This window comes from Narcine bancroftii, chromosome 4, assembly GCF_036971445.1.
Source record: "Narcine bancroftii isolate sNarBan1 chromosome 4, sNarBan1.hap1, whole genome shotgun sequence".
NCBI classification, from domain to species: domain Eukaryota; kingdom Metazoa; phylum Chordata; class Chondrichthyes; order Torpediniformes; family Narcinidae; genus Narcine; species Narcine bancroftii.
In genome coordinates this window covers 256960889-256976925 of record NC_091472.1, presented here as the reverse complement: position 1 = coordinate 256976925, position 16037 = coordinate 256960889, and the positions used below count along the sequence as shown (strand labels likewise).

General features: G+C 37.8%; 1 long non-coding RNA gene across 1 annotated transcript in view; it reads left to right on the top strand.

The window, feature by feature from the left end:
- LOC138760104 (uncharacterized) overlaps window positions 1-15958 on the top strand; it is a 47222-nt gene extending 31264 nt beyond the window's left edge. The window contains exon 3 of the long non-coding RNA XR_011355409.1: window positions 15666-15958. This is a non-coding gene — a long non-coding RNA (uncharacterized lncRNA). The remainder of the gene's footprint in view (window positions 1-15665) is intronic.
- Window positions 15959-16037: the final 79 nt, after the last annotated feature.

Genomic DNA, 16037 nt, shown 5'->3' with positions numbered 1-16037 from the left:
ATCCAGAGTCCCCAAGGAAAACCCACGCAGACATGAGGAGTACAAATTCCTTATAGACAGTTCGGGATTTGAACCTCTGTCTCAATCGCTGACTGTCAAGGCATTGCGCTAACTGCTACACCAACTGTGCAGCCCTTTTCCTTTTCCTACTTTGAGCTTGTAATAAAACAGCCCACTACATTTATGGAAAGCTTTTGTCTAATTAATATCTCACTCCTGCAGGGTGTGGTGTCCACCTGTTTCAAACAGGCATCAATCATACCAATGCCCAAGAAGAGTGCAGTAACCTGCCTTAATGACGATCGACCAGTAGCACTTACATCAACAGAGGTTAAGGGTTTTGAAAGGCTAGTGCTGAAGCAGATCAACTCCAGTCTGAGCAGTGATGTGGATACATTTCAGTTCACCCTTTGTTGTAACAGGTCTACGGGAGATGCCATTTCACTGGCTCTATATAAAGCTCTGGAAAGATCCTCTGAGATGGTGACTCCCAATAACTTAAATTTGTTCACTCTCTCTACCTCTGATCCCCCAATGATCACTGGATTGTATACCTCTGGCTTTCCTTTCCTGAAGTCAACAATGAAAACCTAGACTGCAAAGATGTATACATCAGGATGCTCTTTATCAACTGCAATTTGGCATTTAACACCATCATCCCCTCAGAACTGATCAGCAAACTCCAAGAGCTTGAATTTGCTTCTCACCTCCAGACCACATTCAGTGAAGGTTGGTAAGAACTTCTCCTCCACAATCTCCATCAGTACTGGAGCACCATAGGGCTGTGTTCTTAGCCCCCTGCTCTTCTTAATTTGCACTTACAACTATATGGCTTGGTACAACAATAACACCATCTGAAAATTTGTTGATGTAGAGGTTTGTATAAAGGAAGGGGTTGAGTCAGCACACAGGATGGAGATTGAAAACTTGGCTAAATAGTGCACCAACAACTACCTTATACTCAATGTCATCAAAACTAAGGAGCTAATTGTTGACTTCAAGAAAGGAAAGCCAGAGGTAGACAATCCAGTGATCACTGAGGGAACAGGTGGAAAGGGTGAACAAATTTAAGTTATTGGGAGTCACCATCTCAGAGGATCTTTCCTGGACCCACATACCAATGGCATCATGAAAAAAGCACATCAGTGCCTCAACTTCCTTAGAAGTTTGCAGGGGCTTAGTATGACACCAGAAACCCTGGAAAATTTCTACAGAGGTGTGGTGGAAAGTGTGCTGACTGGCTGCATCATGGTCTGGTATGGGAACATCAATACACCTGAGCAGAAAGCCCTGCAAAAGATAATGCATGCAGCCCAGTATATCACAGGCAAAACGCTCCCTGCTATTGAGTACATCTACAGGGAACACTGCCGTCGGAGGGCTGCAGCAGTTATCAAAGACACTCACCGAGAAGCACATGCTCTATTCTTGCTGGTGCCATCAGGACAGAGGTATAGGTGCCACAAGATTTGGACCACCAGGTTCAGAAACAGCTGCTACCCCTCCACTATCAGACTCCTCAACAACAAACTCAATCAGGGACTTATTTAAGGACCCTTTTATTTGTGCTCTTTATTGAATTTCTTTGTAATGTACAGTCAGTTTGTTTACATTTATTATCTGTTTACAGTTCCTTATTTACAGGTTTTACATTGTGTATGGTCTATTTTTTTGCACTACCAATAAGAGATAATTCTGCTGCACCTACAGGAAAAAGAAACCTCAGAGTTGTATGTGAATGTCAGGTATGTACTCTGACAATAAATCTGCATTCTTCTCAGGGAGTCCATGGGAATGGAAAGTGACTTGCATCCACTCTGGTTTTGTGGATTCTGAGACTAACGGGGGATGCAGATTCTTCCACAGATGGTGTGGAAATTAGTTGAAAGATTGGGTGAGTATGTAGGTAAAGTATCCCTTCTCCACTTATCCAGGGATTCCCGTGGGCAGCAAGAATGATGAACGACCAAAGAACTGCTCTAACTGACCATCCTAGATGTTCATATTTACTAAACCATAATTATTTATTTATTTGTATATACGAATACTAGTGCGCATTTTGTATTGTATGTCCATTCGTCTGTTACATCTGGTTGGGTGTCAGCGGGTTTTGCACTGAGGACCATAGAACACTGTTTCATTGGGTTGTACTTGTGCGATTTGACTTGACTTGAACTCACAGGAATTGTGCAGAAAGTGGCTGCTCAATTTCTTTCATTGCTACAGGATAGAATAAGTTTGAGCAAAAATGTGTGGGAGAATAGGATTGCTCTGTGAAATTACCTCCTAATGTCAGAAGGTGCTTCAGTGTGTCTAAAGCATTTTTATACTTCCTAGAAGGGATGTGAATGATGCCCTAGACAGGCAAATCTTTTGTGGAAGGATCATGATAATTAGTTTCTTTAACAAAGTATAATTGAGACCATGTCACAGTCTGATACATGTCAATTTTTACCATTACTTCAGCACTTTCAGAATCGCTGTGAAATGTCTCTCTCCACTTGGACGTCAAATACTAGAATATGTAATCATTTCTCGGTTGTTCTTTCTCTACAATGACATCAATCAGCGATGAAAATGATCACCAAAAGTAAGATGCCTTGATTCTTGTTGACTCCTGTCAAAGGCTTTTGTCATCCATGGATGATGTATTCTCTGGGCTGACAGAGGCTGTCTGGAGATGAAGCCAGGGAGGGTTCTTTTGCCCCTTCAGCCCCCTATTTGCCATGTAACAGGAGGCCATTTCATTCAGTTATTCCATTCCCCAATTAAGTTCGCCTCTAATCTATTCTATGCCAATTCCTATCAGTTGGCCCAGATTCCTCTACAGGTGCTTCTCAACTTAAGATGGGATTGTGTTCCAACAAACCTATTTTAAGTCGAAAAAATCGTACGTTTTACACAGTGGTTGAGCCAGCATCACAAGAAAGTCTACTGTATGATACTCTTGCATGATGCTGCCATCACCCAGAGTCACGAGAGAGTAGCATACTGCATATTGCAAGCGTGAGAATGAATTTAATTTGGAAATTGAAAGTATGGATTCAAACCATTGTAACTTGGAAAAATTCCAAGTCAGACCATTGTATGTAGGGGAACACCTGAACAATACTGGGGACTAAAGACATATTTAGGAGGACAATTAACCTACCAGCTGCCAGGTTAAACCCAGGTAGTCACAGGAAGTGAAAGTTGAATGATAAAAGCTGCAAATGCTGGAAATCTAAAACAAAACATAGAAAATGCTGGAAACGTTCATCAGAGGCAGACAGCATCTGTGGGAGAAGAAGCAGAATAAATTTTTAAGGTTGACCTTATGTTTTAATTTCAGTCTCATAAAGTATTTTTGCATGCCCTTTTGTACTCAAGTATGCATTGACTTGCCTGGATAGCATGAAAAGAAAGCTTTTCACTGCATTTCAGTGCACAAGGCAGTGAATAATCCAATTCAATTTCAATTAAGCCTATGAATTTTAGATCAGTACCACTGAACAATGAAGGTTTTGCTTCTGAACACTTTTGTGTGTATTCCATTAATGTTTGGCTGTTCTGATCATAAAAAATCACCTTAAGGTTTCCTATCACATACCTCTTTTAGATAAAATCTATATTTGTGGTTTCCTGTCATATTTTAAGTCTATGTCAAGCAGACAAAGCAATGAAGCGCAACATGTCATTGAAAATTCATTTTCTGCATTTGCATCTTCCCTGCTGATCTTGGTGCAGTCAGTGACGAACATGGTGAAAGGTTTCACCAGGACATTGCAAACATGGAAAAGTGGTATCAGGGCAACTGGAACCCATCAATGCTGGCCAACTCTTGTTGGACACTGACACGAGAGGCTGAGTACAAATGAAAATCAACGGCAAAATGTTTTGAGGTCAGTTGCAATGTGTCAGTATCATTATGTGATTCAACATGCTTAATTCAATAAAAGTTAATTTAAGGTTTCTCCACCTTCCTATATGATACAGCAAATCTGAAATTATCTTTGTGTTCAGCTTTAAGTTGTCTATCATAGTCCCCAATTTCTTTTCAGGAAAGAAACATTTTGAAAAAGATTGTAATTTACCCACTGGACCCTCCACACAAATACTGAAACAAAATGTACCAACAGCCACAATTTTGGGCCTTCCTGGGATTCTAGAATGTGTTATAAAAGCCCAATTCCTGTTTAAGCAATCACATGAGCTAGATCAATACACACAACTGCAATGGAATTTATCTTTTAACTTTGGCCTAAGATCCAATTTAAAAATAAGAGATCATACCATTACTATGGGCCAAGCTGAATTATTTTTGTATTGATCTTTGTTGAGATGCTCTTTTGCCATTAATTTCAGAAGCAGCTACCATTAAAGAAGGCTGTGCGTGTGTAAAATCAGTTCTCAGCATATCATCGCAAATATCTTCCTCACCGTTCTCAAGTCCAGCGTTTTGCTCTGAAATGGCAGAGATTCTGCTTTAGTTGAGTGAGTACAGGGTCAGTGGATTGTAATTATTGAAGGTGTTCTCGAATATGGTTTTGCAGGCTCCTATGGGTGGCAAGGTTAGCGTAGTGGTTAGTGCGACACTATTACAGCACCGGCGACCCTGGGGTTTGAATCCAGCGTTGTCTGTAAGGAGTTTGCATGTCCTCCCCATGTCTGCATGGGTTTCCTCTGGGAGCTCTGCTTTCCTCCCACCCTCCAAAAAAGTATGGGGTTTTAGGTTAAGTTGGGTGTAATTGGGCGGCACGGGTTTAAACGGATGGAATTGGCTTCTACCGTGCTATAAATAAAAATGTTTAAAAAATTAAAATTTTTTATTTATTAACAACTCACTGTGAGGACATCCATACTATCATAAAAAGGAACTCTTAAAAATTAATACATTTAAATGGAGACATACAGCACAGTAAAAAGCCATTTCGGCCTCCAAGTGTATGCCGCCCAATTTAGACCCAATTAACCTACACCTTCAGTACGTTTCAAACAGTTGGAGGAAACCGGAGCACTGGGGAAAACCCATTCAGACACTTGGAGAACTTACAAATTCCTTACAGACAGCATGGGATATGAACCCCAGTCCCGATCACTGGTGCTGTATAGGTGTGCTAACCGCTACGCCAATGTACTGCCCTTCATAAGGTCAATAAAATCATCAAGATCATGTCCATTGCTGCCTCCTTGGCTCTGCTATGGTTGCTGAGTGGGGTGATTCCCCCTTGCTGCCCTCTTCTTCCTGCTGGCCCTTTTGATCTTGCTACACTCTCTCCTGCACCTCTTGACAAGAGGTTCCAGCTCTCCTGACCATATTTCGGCATTTTCCAGAAGATTCCTGGAATCTGTGGGATGTTTGTTGTATCTGAGCTCAGCTGCTGTGATTGGAGAATTACCTGGTTCAAGGAGGCAGGGAAAACTTGACACCCAGGATCCATTCTGCCAAACGATGCCAGGTATTGCCAATGTCCAACAATGTGAATCCCTATGTGCTGAAGGAGGAAGATGTGCCTTGCCATAAAATGGGATTGACCATGATTAATTTAGTTCTGTGAACTTCAATGACCTTCCCTTGGAGAGAGAATGGAAATCTTTTCTTGATCTAAACATATAGATTCTTCAAAGGTCAAGGGGACAGCATGGTTAGCATAGCGTTTAGTGCAATGCTATGTCAGTGGGGTTCAAATCTGGTGCTTTCTGTAAGGAGTTTGTATGTTCTCCGTGTGTCTGCATGGGTATTGTCTGGTGCTCGAGTTTCCTCCCACCTTTCAAAAACATGCCAGATTTGTAGGTTAATTGTGATATTTGAGCAGAATGAACTTATGGGCTAGAAGGGCCTATTACCGTGCTGTACATCTAAATATAAAAATAAATAAAATTTAAATGTAGCAAAGGTCCATCATAAATCAGACAGGCAAGAATACAAATTGCTGGAGGAACTCAGTGAGTTGAGCAGCATCAGTGGGAGAAAGGGGAGTAGTTGAAGTTTTAATTAAAAACAGTATCCCAATTTTCATCTGAAAGTGATAAATATGTCGAGTTCCCAATCATTCTTGATCTTAACTAACAAGGTTAGTTTTAAATCCAACAAATTGTTATATATAATTGTAATAGAGCCTTTATGAGAGAGATGCAAATCAAAAAGAAGATAAAAAATGCTTACCTCAAGCATTCTGGAAAATCACAGAGCTTGGAATAAACAAAGTGTGTCCAACTTGTAAGTATCTAAAAAAAAATGGTTCTTTCACAGGAAGCAAAATTATCTCGAATAAAACATCTTTAAAACTTTTAATACCTAGTCTATGCCAATCCATAAAACCTATAACTAATAAAGAAGTTTGAAAAAGATGGTTAGATATAATAGGACTGGCAAGGGAAAAATGAAGTCCAAAAATGTTCTAAATTGTGCCATAATTTTGGCTTTTATCTCATTATCGAATTACAGTCAATTTGCAAAAAGAAAAGGGTAGAAAAAAAATCCTAAAATCACCATCAAAATGTAACAAAAGGAGAAAATTATGTACATTGATCGCTCAATGATTTAATTTAAAATTTGGATGTGCCAATCCACCATTCCTTTTAGACTTTTGAAGATGAGCTTTATTTAATCAATGATGTTTCCCTTGCCAAATGCAAGAAGAAATCAATGAATCCAGTAGATTAAAAAAAAAGGATTTAGGAATAAAACTTTAGGTAAAATATTCATTTTAGTTGAATTGATATGTCCAATCATAGTAATAGATAAAGGTGACCATCCCAATAATAATAATTTGATCTGAGTAAATAATGCCAAAAGAATTTCCTTGATTAAATGTTTATAACTCCTTGTAACTGTAAGTCCAAGATAACTGAATTGATTTTCCACAATCTTAAAAGCAAAGTTAGAATGGCTTGATAAAGAGCTCTTTAAGCATAATAATTTGATTTTATGCAGATTTAATTTAAAGACATAAAATTGACTGATATTAGTAAATAAAGTTAATGTTAGGTATAGAAACCTCAGGATTGGATGTAAAATGCAAAAGATCAGCTGCATATAATGACATTTCATGTTTGATTCCATTCCTATATATCCCTGTTAAATTTCTACTCTCCCAAAGAGCATTTGCAAGGGGTTCTAATATCAGGTCATAAAGTAAAGTTCTTAAAGGATACCTTTGATGAGTATCCCGATAAAGCCTAAAAATATTGATTGCTGTAAATTAGTCCAAATTGAGGCATTAGGACATGAATATAATTTAATCCATTTAATATAATCTGGTCAATTTTTTTTTTCTAAAATGACAAATAGAGAGCCCCATTCCACCCAATCAAATGCCTTTTTAGCATCTAACGAAAGAACACATTCAGTGGCAGTAGAAGGTAAATATAAGATATTTAATAATTTATGTATGTTAAAAAAATGAATAACAATTTTTGACAAAACCAGTTTCATCCTCAGAGGTGACCAATGGGAAAATATTCTCTATTCTGTGGGCCAAGATTTTAGACAAAATCTTCATGTCCACACTAAGTAAATAAAATCATTCTGTGCACAAAATCATTCAGTAGGGTCCTTCCATTTTTACAAAATAAGAGACATACAAACCTTGCTAAAAGATAAAGGAAGCTTCCCATATTTAAATGAATAATCAAGCGATTTGGAGAAAATTTTATAAAATTCGGCAGGATATCCATCTGTTCCTGGAGATTTACCAGATTGTAAGAAGGAAATTGCTAGTAATATTTCCTCCAGAGAAATATGAACTTCCAAACTTGTACGTCTATTCTGAAAAAGTGTAGATGAATTTAGATGATCTAGGAAATCCAACATTAAAACAAAATCTTTATTAGATTCAGAAGTATATAGGTTGTAATATAATTCTCTAAAAGTGTCATTTATTTTAAAGTGGTCATTAGTCATCATTCCATCTCACATTTGAATCTTTTTAATCTGTTTCTTAGCTGACATTCCTTTCAGATAACAAGTTAGCAGCCTACTGGATTATTCCCCATGAATGTAAAAATGACCCTTACTCCTCAAAACTGCTGTTCAATTGGGTAGGTAGAAAGGAGATCAAATTTAGTTTTAAGTTTGACTCTTCTCTTATATAAATCCAGATTTTTATCTAAAGCATATTGTAAATAGATTTGATTGATCTGATTAATTAATTCCAATCTTTCTTTATTAATCTTATTCTTAATATTAGCTGCATAAGAAATCATTTGCCTTCCCAGATAAGGTTCCATTGTATCCCATACAATCAAGTTAGACACATCTTGGGAGGAATTAGAAGAGAAGAAAAACTGAATTTGTTTTTCCATAAAATTTAAAAAATCCTTAACTGAGAGTAAAGTAGAATTAAAATGCCAATTTTTTTTTGCAAACGGAATGTCAGTGAAATTTAAAGTCAAAATTATAGGACTTTAAATTGTGAATATCAATCCTTGATATTCACAAGATTTTGTCATTGAAATCAATTCCAATTATAGAATAAGGACAATGCATATTTGGGAAAAAAATAATTTTCTCTATTATTAGGATACAAAAAGTCCCAGATATCTGAAATACCAAAATTTGATTTAAATAAAAAAAGAATGAATTACATCTGACATGATTTAAATCAGGTAAGGCTGAATTTTGTTTTCAAAAAAATACTGGCTCAGAACACATAGCATCATGCTTTTTACCTTTTGCCCTATTCTCTGCACTCACATTCTGGTTCGCACCTCCCTGCCAAACTAGTTTAAACCCTCCCCAAAAACTCTGGCAATGGTTTCATTGGTTCCTTTCCAGTTCAGTTGTAGCCCTTCCATAGAAGAGATCCCAATGATCCGAATTTTCCCATACTATCTTTTAGGAGTTTGTACATTCTCCACGTGTCTGTGTGGGTTTTGCTTCGTGGCTCCAGATTCCTCCCACCATTCGAATCGTATCGGGAGTGTAGGTTAATTGGGTGTAATTTGGGCAGCATGGACTCCTGAGCCAAAGTAGCCTGTCACTGTGCTGTATGTCTAAATTTAAAAGAAAATAAAGAAAAATCTGAACCCCGACCCCTACACCAACTCTTTATCCATGCATTAATCTGCCACTGCTTCTTGTTCTTACCCTCTCGGGTGTGTGGCACAGGCAGCAATCCCGAGATTACCAGCCTTGAGGTCCTACTTTTAACTTGCTTCCTAACTCCCGATATTTCCTCTTCTGAATCTCATCACTACTCCTATCTATGTCAGTGGTCCCCACGTGGACTATGACATCTGGCTGCTCACCCTCCTCACCAGAAATCTGTGAACTCGATCAGAGATGTCCCTGACTCTTCTTTACCCTTTCCGCTTCTGACCTCTTGGCATAGCTGGCACCAAAGGGGGGCATTCATGGGCATTTCCCCTTAAATGTTATTGTGCCCCCACCACCCACAGCACTAACACTGCTAACACCACTAGCATACGTAGAGTTACACTGGCATCCATGCAATATAAGCACGCACATTTGTTATGTTGGAGGGAGGGGGACATGTGACGGCAGCAAACGGAGGAGGTTCATTGCATGTATGGCAACCCCTCACCCCGAGTGAGTTTTAAAACATCAGTATGTCTTCCCCCACTCCACCCCCCTAACTGCAGTTACCCTAATTCTCCCGAATTAGACTTGTTCTGATGCCGACCCTGCCCCTTGATGAGGACTGGTTTGTGTTCTGATTTCCCCCTCCTGAATTCCAGAATGAATTCCTCTGTTTTTCTATCGTTGGGTCCAAGGTTGTTGTTCTGATCCCACTCAACCAGCTGATCTATCTCACTCAGTTATGCTTATCCATTGCCGTCTGTGATTCTACCAATAACCATGGTTTCATTGGTAAATTTGTAGATGGCATTTGAAGTGTGCTTAGCCACACAGTCATGGGTGAGATCAAGTAGAGCAGTGGGCTAAGACAGAGGATCTGCCTCTGTTGACTGCAGTGGGAAGACATTGTTTCAGATTCGTACTGAATATGGTTTTCCGATGAGGAAGTCAAGGATCCAGTTCCAGAGGTGGGGGTGCAGAGGCCCACGGTTTGCAGATTTGTTGACCCGTACTAAGAGAACAATGGTGTTGAAAGCTGAGCTGTACTGTAGTCGATGAAGTTCAGTCTGATATATGTGTTGCTGTGTGGTGAGCTGGTGAGATTGCATCTGCTGTGAAGTGATTGTGGCAGCAGGTGAATTGTGGTCGATCCAGACCTTAGGTACGAATTAATTCTGGCCATAAACTTCTCAAAGCATTTCATCAGTTGATGTGAGTGCTACTGGGTGATAGTCATTGAGGCAGCTCACTCTGCTCTTCTTAGGAACTGGTATGATTGAGTCACAAGGAGGACAGTTTATCCAGCAGCCTCAGATGTAGTATCATGTTAAACACCGATCTTAAGTCAATGAACAATGTACGAGGCATTGTTCCTTGATGGGTTACCAGAATGGAGGCTCAAGGCTATTACATAATCCGTGGACTTGCTTGGAAGATAGGCAACCTGGAATGGTTGCTAGTTTGTCACTGGAAAGTGCAATTTGATGTGTTCGATCACTAGCCATTCAAAGCACTTCATGATCATAGAGATTAGTGCTACTGAGTGGTAGTCATTTTGTCCAGCTGCTATCATTTTCTTGATAATGGTAGTTTCCTTGAAAACCTATGAGTTACAGTGGACTGCTGCAATGAGATGTAGAAGATGGGCCATACAGTCATACAGTACCCAACCAGCTATGTTATCTGGGCCTACTGCTTTGCGTCAGTTCAACCTGGATAGGATCCTCCTCTCCTCAGTCGTAGGAATGCAGGTGCCTGTTCTTCAGAGGAGATGAGGCTTTTTTTAATGTCACCTTGTTTTCTTCATCAGACTATGCATAGAAGGTATTCAACCTGTTAGGAAGGGATGCATTATTATCACTGACCCAGAGGGTTATGGTTTGAATACCCTCCCATGTGCACCTCGTGTTGCTGTTGTCATACAGGTGTCATGGATTCTCTGTGCACTGCAGGCCTTGAATCACTGTATTTTGTTTTAAATTTGGAGATAGAGTAGGGTAACAGGACCTTTCCGCCCATGAACCTGTGCAGCCCAAATACATCCATGACCAATTAACCTACTAATTCCATATGTCTTTGGAATGTTGTTGGAAACCAGAGCAACTGTAGGAAACCCATGCAATCAGAGGGAGAATGTACAAACTCCTTTCGGACAGCGCTGGATTCTAACCCAGGTCGCTGGCATTGTAGTAATGTTGCACTAACCGCTAATCTGACTGTGCCACCTTTACTAACTGTGAAAATGTCCAGAGATATTGTTTATGAACCAAGTTAGTGTATGAACATATCTTCATCTTCACTTTTCCTGAGCTTATGGCATTGCAATGGCACAGCGGAGATTCAAAGATTGCAGAGATGTTCATTGGACTGCGGCTGTCTCTTTCAAACTGCTATGCAATTTAATTCCACTCCTCAGCTTTTTTTTCCTCTCTCTCAGCTCCACACATCAGTTCCTTTGTCCAATTGCTTTTTAGAAGTTTCTATGGAAACTGATTCCATCATTCTGAGCAAGTGCACTCCAGGTCATAACAACCCTTTGTGTAAAATAATTTCTTCTCATTTCCCCTCTTGTTCTTTCTATGATCTTGATTTATTGACTCACCTACGAAGGCCACAGTTTGTCCAAAACTGTTAACTTCAAACATCTTATGATTTATGTCGCAGACCTATTACGTCAACCACCAACATTGACTGGCTTAAGGGAGGGAATATATGTTAGTGTAGCTCTGGTAATAACAGATGTTCACTTGTGGGAGACAATCTGGATTCTGAAGATATACCACAACTTTGAGGCAGGAAAAGAAGATGTCAGTAGGAATAGTGCAAAGGACTCCACGATAGGAAAAAGTCATTGAGTAATTCGGGGTCAGCCTTTTACACTAATCAAATTTTAAAGTCAGATTTATTGTCAGAGAACATACATGACATCACATACACCCCTGAGGTTCGTTTTCCTGTGGGCCATGCAGAATTTCTACTTATCGGTGATGCAAAAAAAATTGTACTCAAGAAAAGATGTATATGCAAAATAGAGAAATGTAAGCAAGAAGTAAATGCAAACAAACTGCAATAGATAAAATAAATATTCAGTAATAAATAATGTGCAAAGTAAGGGTCCTTGAATGAGTTTCTGACTGTGTTTGTTGTTGAGGAGTCTGATGATGGAGTAGCTGTTCCTGGACCTTGTGGTACAGGTATTGTGGCACCTATACCTCTTTCCTGATGATAGTAGTGAGAAATAAATTGTGTGTGATAGGTGGTAACAATCCATGATGATTGCTATTGCTTTCCAACAGCAGAGTTCCATGCAAATTTTATCGATGGTCGGGACAATTTTGTCTGTAATGTGCTGGGCAGTATATCCATTACCTTTTGCAGGGTTTTATGCTCAGAGGCATTGATTCCCCCATACCAGGCCATGATCCCACTAGTCAGTATACTTTCCACTACATACCTGTGGAAGTTTGCCAAGGTTTTTCATGTCATATCAAACCTCTGCAAACTCCTGAGAAAATAAAGGCGCTGATTAACTTTCTTCACAAATCTCATTTTATTATCTTTAAAGATCTGCATACTCCTCTCAAATTCTACCACTCGACCTGGAATAATTTGCACCAGACTATTAAACTAATCTCCCTGCACTTTTTTGAGTTGTGGGAGAGATAACTATGGCGGGAGGAAACCAAGAATGTCACCGGGAATAAATGCAAACACACAGCATGAGGTGACATGACTGCAGTTGGGTTGTCGGTGCTGTGAGGCAGTAACTCCACCAGCTGCACCAATGTACCACCCAAGAAGCTATAAATCAGGAAATAATGGGGTTGTGCAAAAGGACAAGTGCATTAATCATGGGTGAACTTAATCTACATATAGATTGGGTTGATCAAAATGAAAATAGTTGTCATGAAAATGAATGTATATGGTGCAGTCAAAATAGGTTCCAGGGGTAATATGTTATGGAGTCAGCCGTAAAAAAAAGTCCATTTGCTATTGTGTTAAATAAAGAATCGTAGAGTAAGATGACTGTTGGCCGGCAGTGGGGCTGAGTGGAAAATAAATCAGCTCATGATTAAATGACAGGCCAGATTCAATACGCTGAATAGCCATTTCTGCTCCTATGTCTTATTGCAGGGGTGGCCAAACTTGCTTAACGAAAGATCCTCATAATATAAACTTCACATACTTGAGAGCTGCGATCGTAAGCCATGCCCTCTAAAACTACCATTGTGAGCACTGGCTCGTACGATTCCTGCCTCATCCAACATATTATCACAAGCCGCACATTATGTGTCAAAGATCCTCATGCAAATTATGGGGAAGTATCTGGTTGTAAAATTAAATGGGATAAAAGTGAAGTTATGCCATTAGTAGAAGGAGATTATGATCATTGTAAACGTGTGGTTCAATTTAAGTGGACATATAATCCAATTAAATATTTAGGTATTAGAATTGATAAAAATTTAGGTAATTTTTATAAGTTCAATTATGTTCCATTATTTAATAAAATTAAAGATGACCTAATCAGATGGAATGACTTACCTATTACATTAATAGGCAGAGTGAATTGTATTAAAATGAATGTTTTCCCAAGATCCAATATTTTTCAAATCTATTCCTTGTTTAGTACCCCCCAAAAAATTTTAAATATCTTAACTTCATTTTAAGGACATTTTTATGGAAGGGATTCTTTGGAGAAATTAACTTGGAAATTTGAATTAGGTGGTTTACAACTTCCATATTTTCAGAATTATTATAAAGCTGATCAATTAAAATTCATTAATGAAATGTTTGATTAAATAAACCTTCTATTAGGGCAAATATAGATTCGATAAAATTGATGAGGTCTATGTTAGAATTTATTTATGAATTGAATTAAAAATTGTTAATTGGTAAAGATCCACCAATTCTGAAACATTTAATTGAAACATGGAATAAAAATGATTATGAGATAGGTGGAAAAGGGAAATGCCTTTATATCAAACTAATATTGTAAATAATCAGTTTTTAAAGATATGAAATCAATTGGGGATTTGAAAAGTTGGAGATTCTTTTGAACCAAGGAAGTTTTTTATCTTTTAATCAAATGAAGGAGAAATTTCAAATTCCTAGTAATACCTTTTTTTTGTTACTATCAAGTTAAAACTTTTTTAATTGGGAAAACTAGGTCATAGTTTAAAGTAACCTAGACAATCTGCTTTGGAATTCTTTTTTACCAAGGAAGAAACAAACAAGTTTATTTCTGAGGCGTACAAGTTATTACAAAATAAAATGCATAAGTTGAATGTTCATAAATCAAGAATGAAATGGGAACTTGATTTAATAGAAAGATAGATGAAAATGTTTGGAGAAATTTATGTAAGGATAATATGGCTAAGGTTATAAATATAAGATATAGATTAGTACAGTATAATTTTTTTACATCAAATCTATTTAACCCCTCAGAAATTAAAGAAATTTGAATTAATTTCTTCAGATTTGTGTTTTTGATGTGGACAAGAGTTAGGTACTTTCTTTCATTTGACCTGGACTTGTTCTAAAGTTATGAATTTTTGGATACAAGTTAAATTGTGTTTGGAGCTAGTATTAAAAGTGAGTTTACCACTTGATCCATTGTTGTTTTTATTAGGGGATATTGTTGATTGCTTTAGGATTGAGACTGAATTTTTATGTTTAGCTTTGGGCATTTCTAAAAAATGTTTGGCTATTACTTGGAAATCTAATTTAGTTTTAGGAATGCAAAGATGGCATATTGAAATGAAATCCTGTATTTTTCTAGAAAAAAGTAACGTATAATTTGAGGGATAAATATCATTTTTTGGTTAGAGTATGGAGCCCATATTTAAAAACTCTTGGTTTGAAGATTTAATCTCTCGGTCACTTTGGTGGGTGTCTCGGTCTCCGCAGCTAAAAAGTTGATTATTGTTGTTTTTAAGTGATGATCTCCTTCCTTCTTTCTTTGTAGGTGGAAGGGGGAGGAGGGATGGTGTTAGTGGGGTGGATGAGGGAGATTGGGAGGAGGTTTACTCAATTATATAATATTTGTATGAATATGGTATAATTAATGTTATATGATTTAAAATTATAAATATAATACTTTTTAAAAAGGTCCTCATGTGGCTCGTGATCTGCTGTTTGGCCACCCTGTCTTAGAGTAATCGTATTATGAGTTGTGATGTTTCTTTTGAGTAATAAAGAAACTCGGGTTCTTCTATACTAGCAATATTTTATTAATAATTCACAACCTCATACTGTAACCATTTTTTGTATCTAACCCAAGGTGCAACATTCATCTCCAACTCACTCTAGTGGTCACAAGTAATCCTAGCACATGAGTGAAATTAAATTTCAGTTTAAGATTGTGTAATGTGGGTATGAAACAATGATGTTAAACTTAAATAAAGGGAATTGCAATAAAATCCAAAAATTCAGATGCCAGAAATCCAGAGCACCTGAAAATCCGGATTTTTCAAAAAACTCTCAAACTATTTAAATTTAGCAGGCTGTATGTGCATGCATGCGATAACACCACAGATGCAGAAATGAAAGAATGAATATTTATGTTTTTTGTACTTTGTGTTTTATATAAAAAAAAGTTTTGTTAATAAACTCATTTCTTTTTTATTCCTCCTTAAATTTGAAGTTTAAAAGTACTGCCCAAGAATCTGGAAAATCCATAAATCCAGACCCAGCAGTCCGGATTTTAGGACTTCTACTGTACAAAGGAGGGAGAACACAAAGAAACCAAAGGAGAACCAGGCAAATAAATGAACAGGTAACAGCCAAAACAATGGAAGAGATTGAAGGAAGTAATTTATGACTTCAGCAGATAAATATCCCAATGAGGATGAAGGGACCAACTTTATTCACCTGAAAATAAAGTTAAGATTAATTTTAAACAGAAAACCAGGAAGGCGGAAAACATTAGTTGGATAGCAAAGATTAAAACCGATTCCATGCCAAACAAAATAAAGTTTTATAAAACAAAAATCAAAGAGAAAATAAACCATGAAGC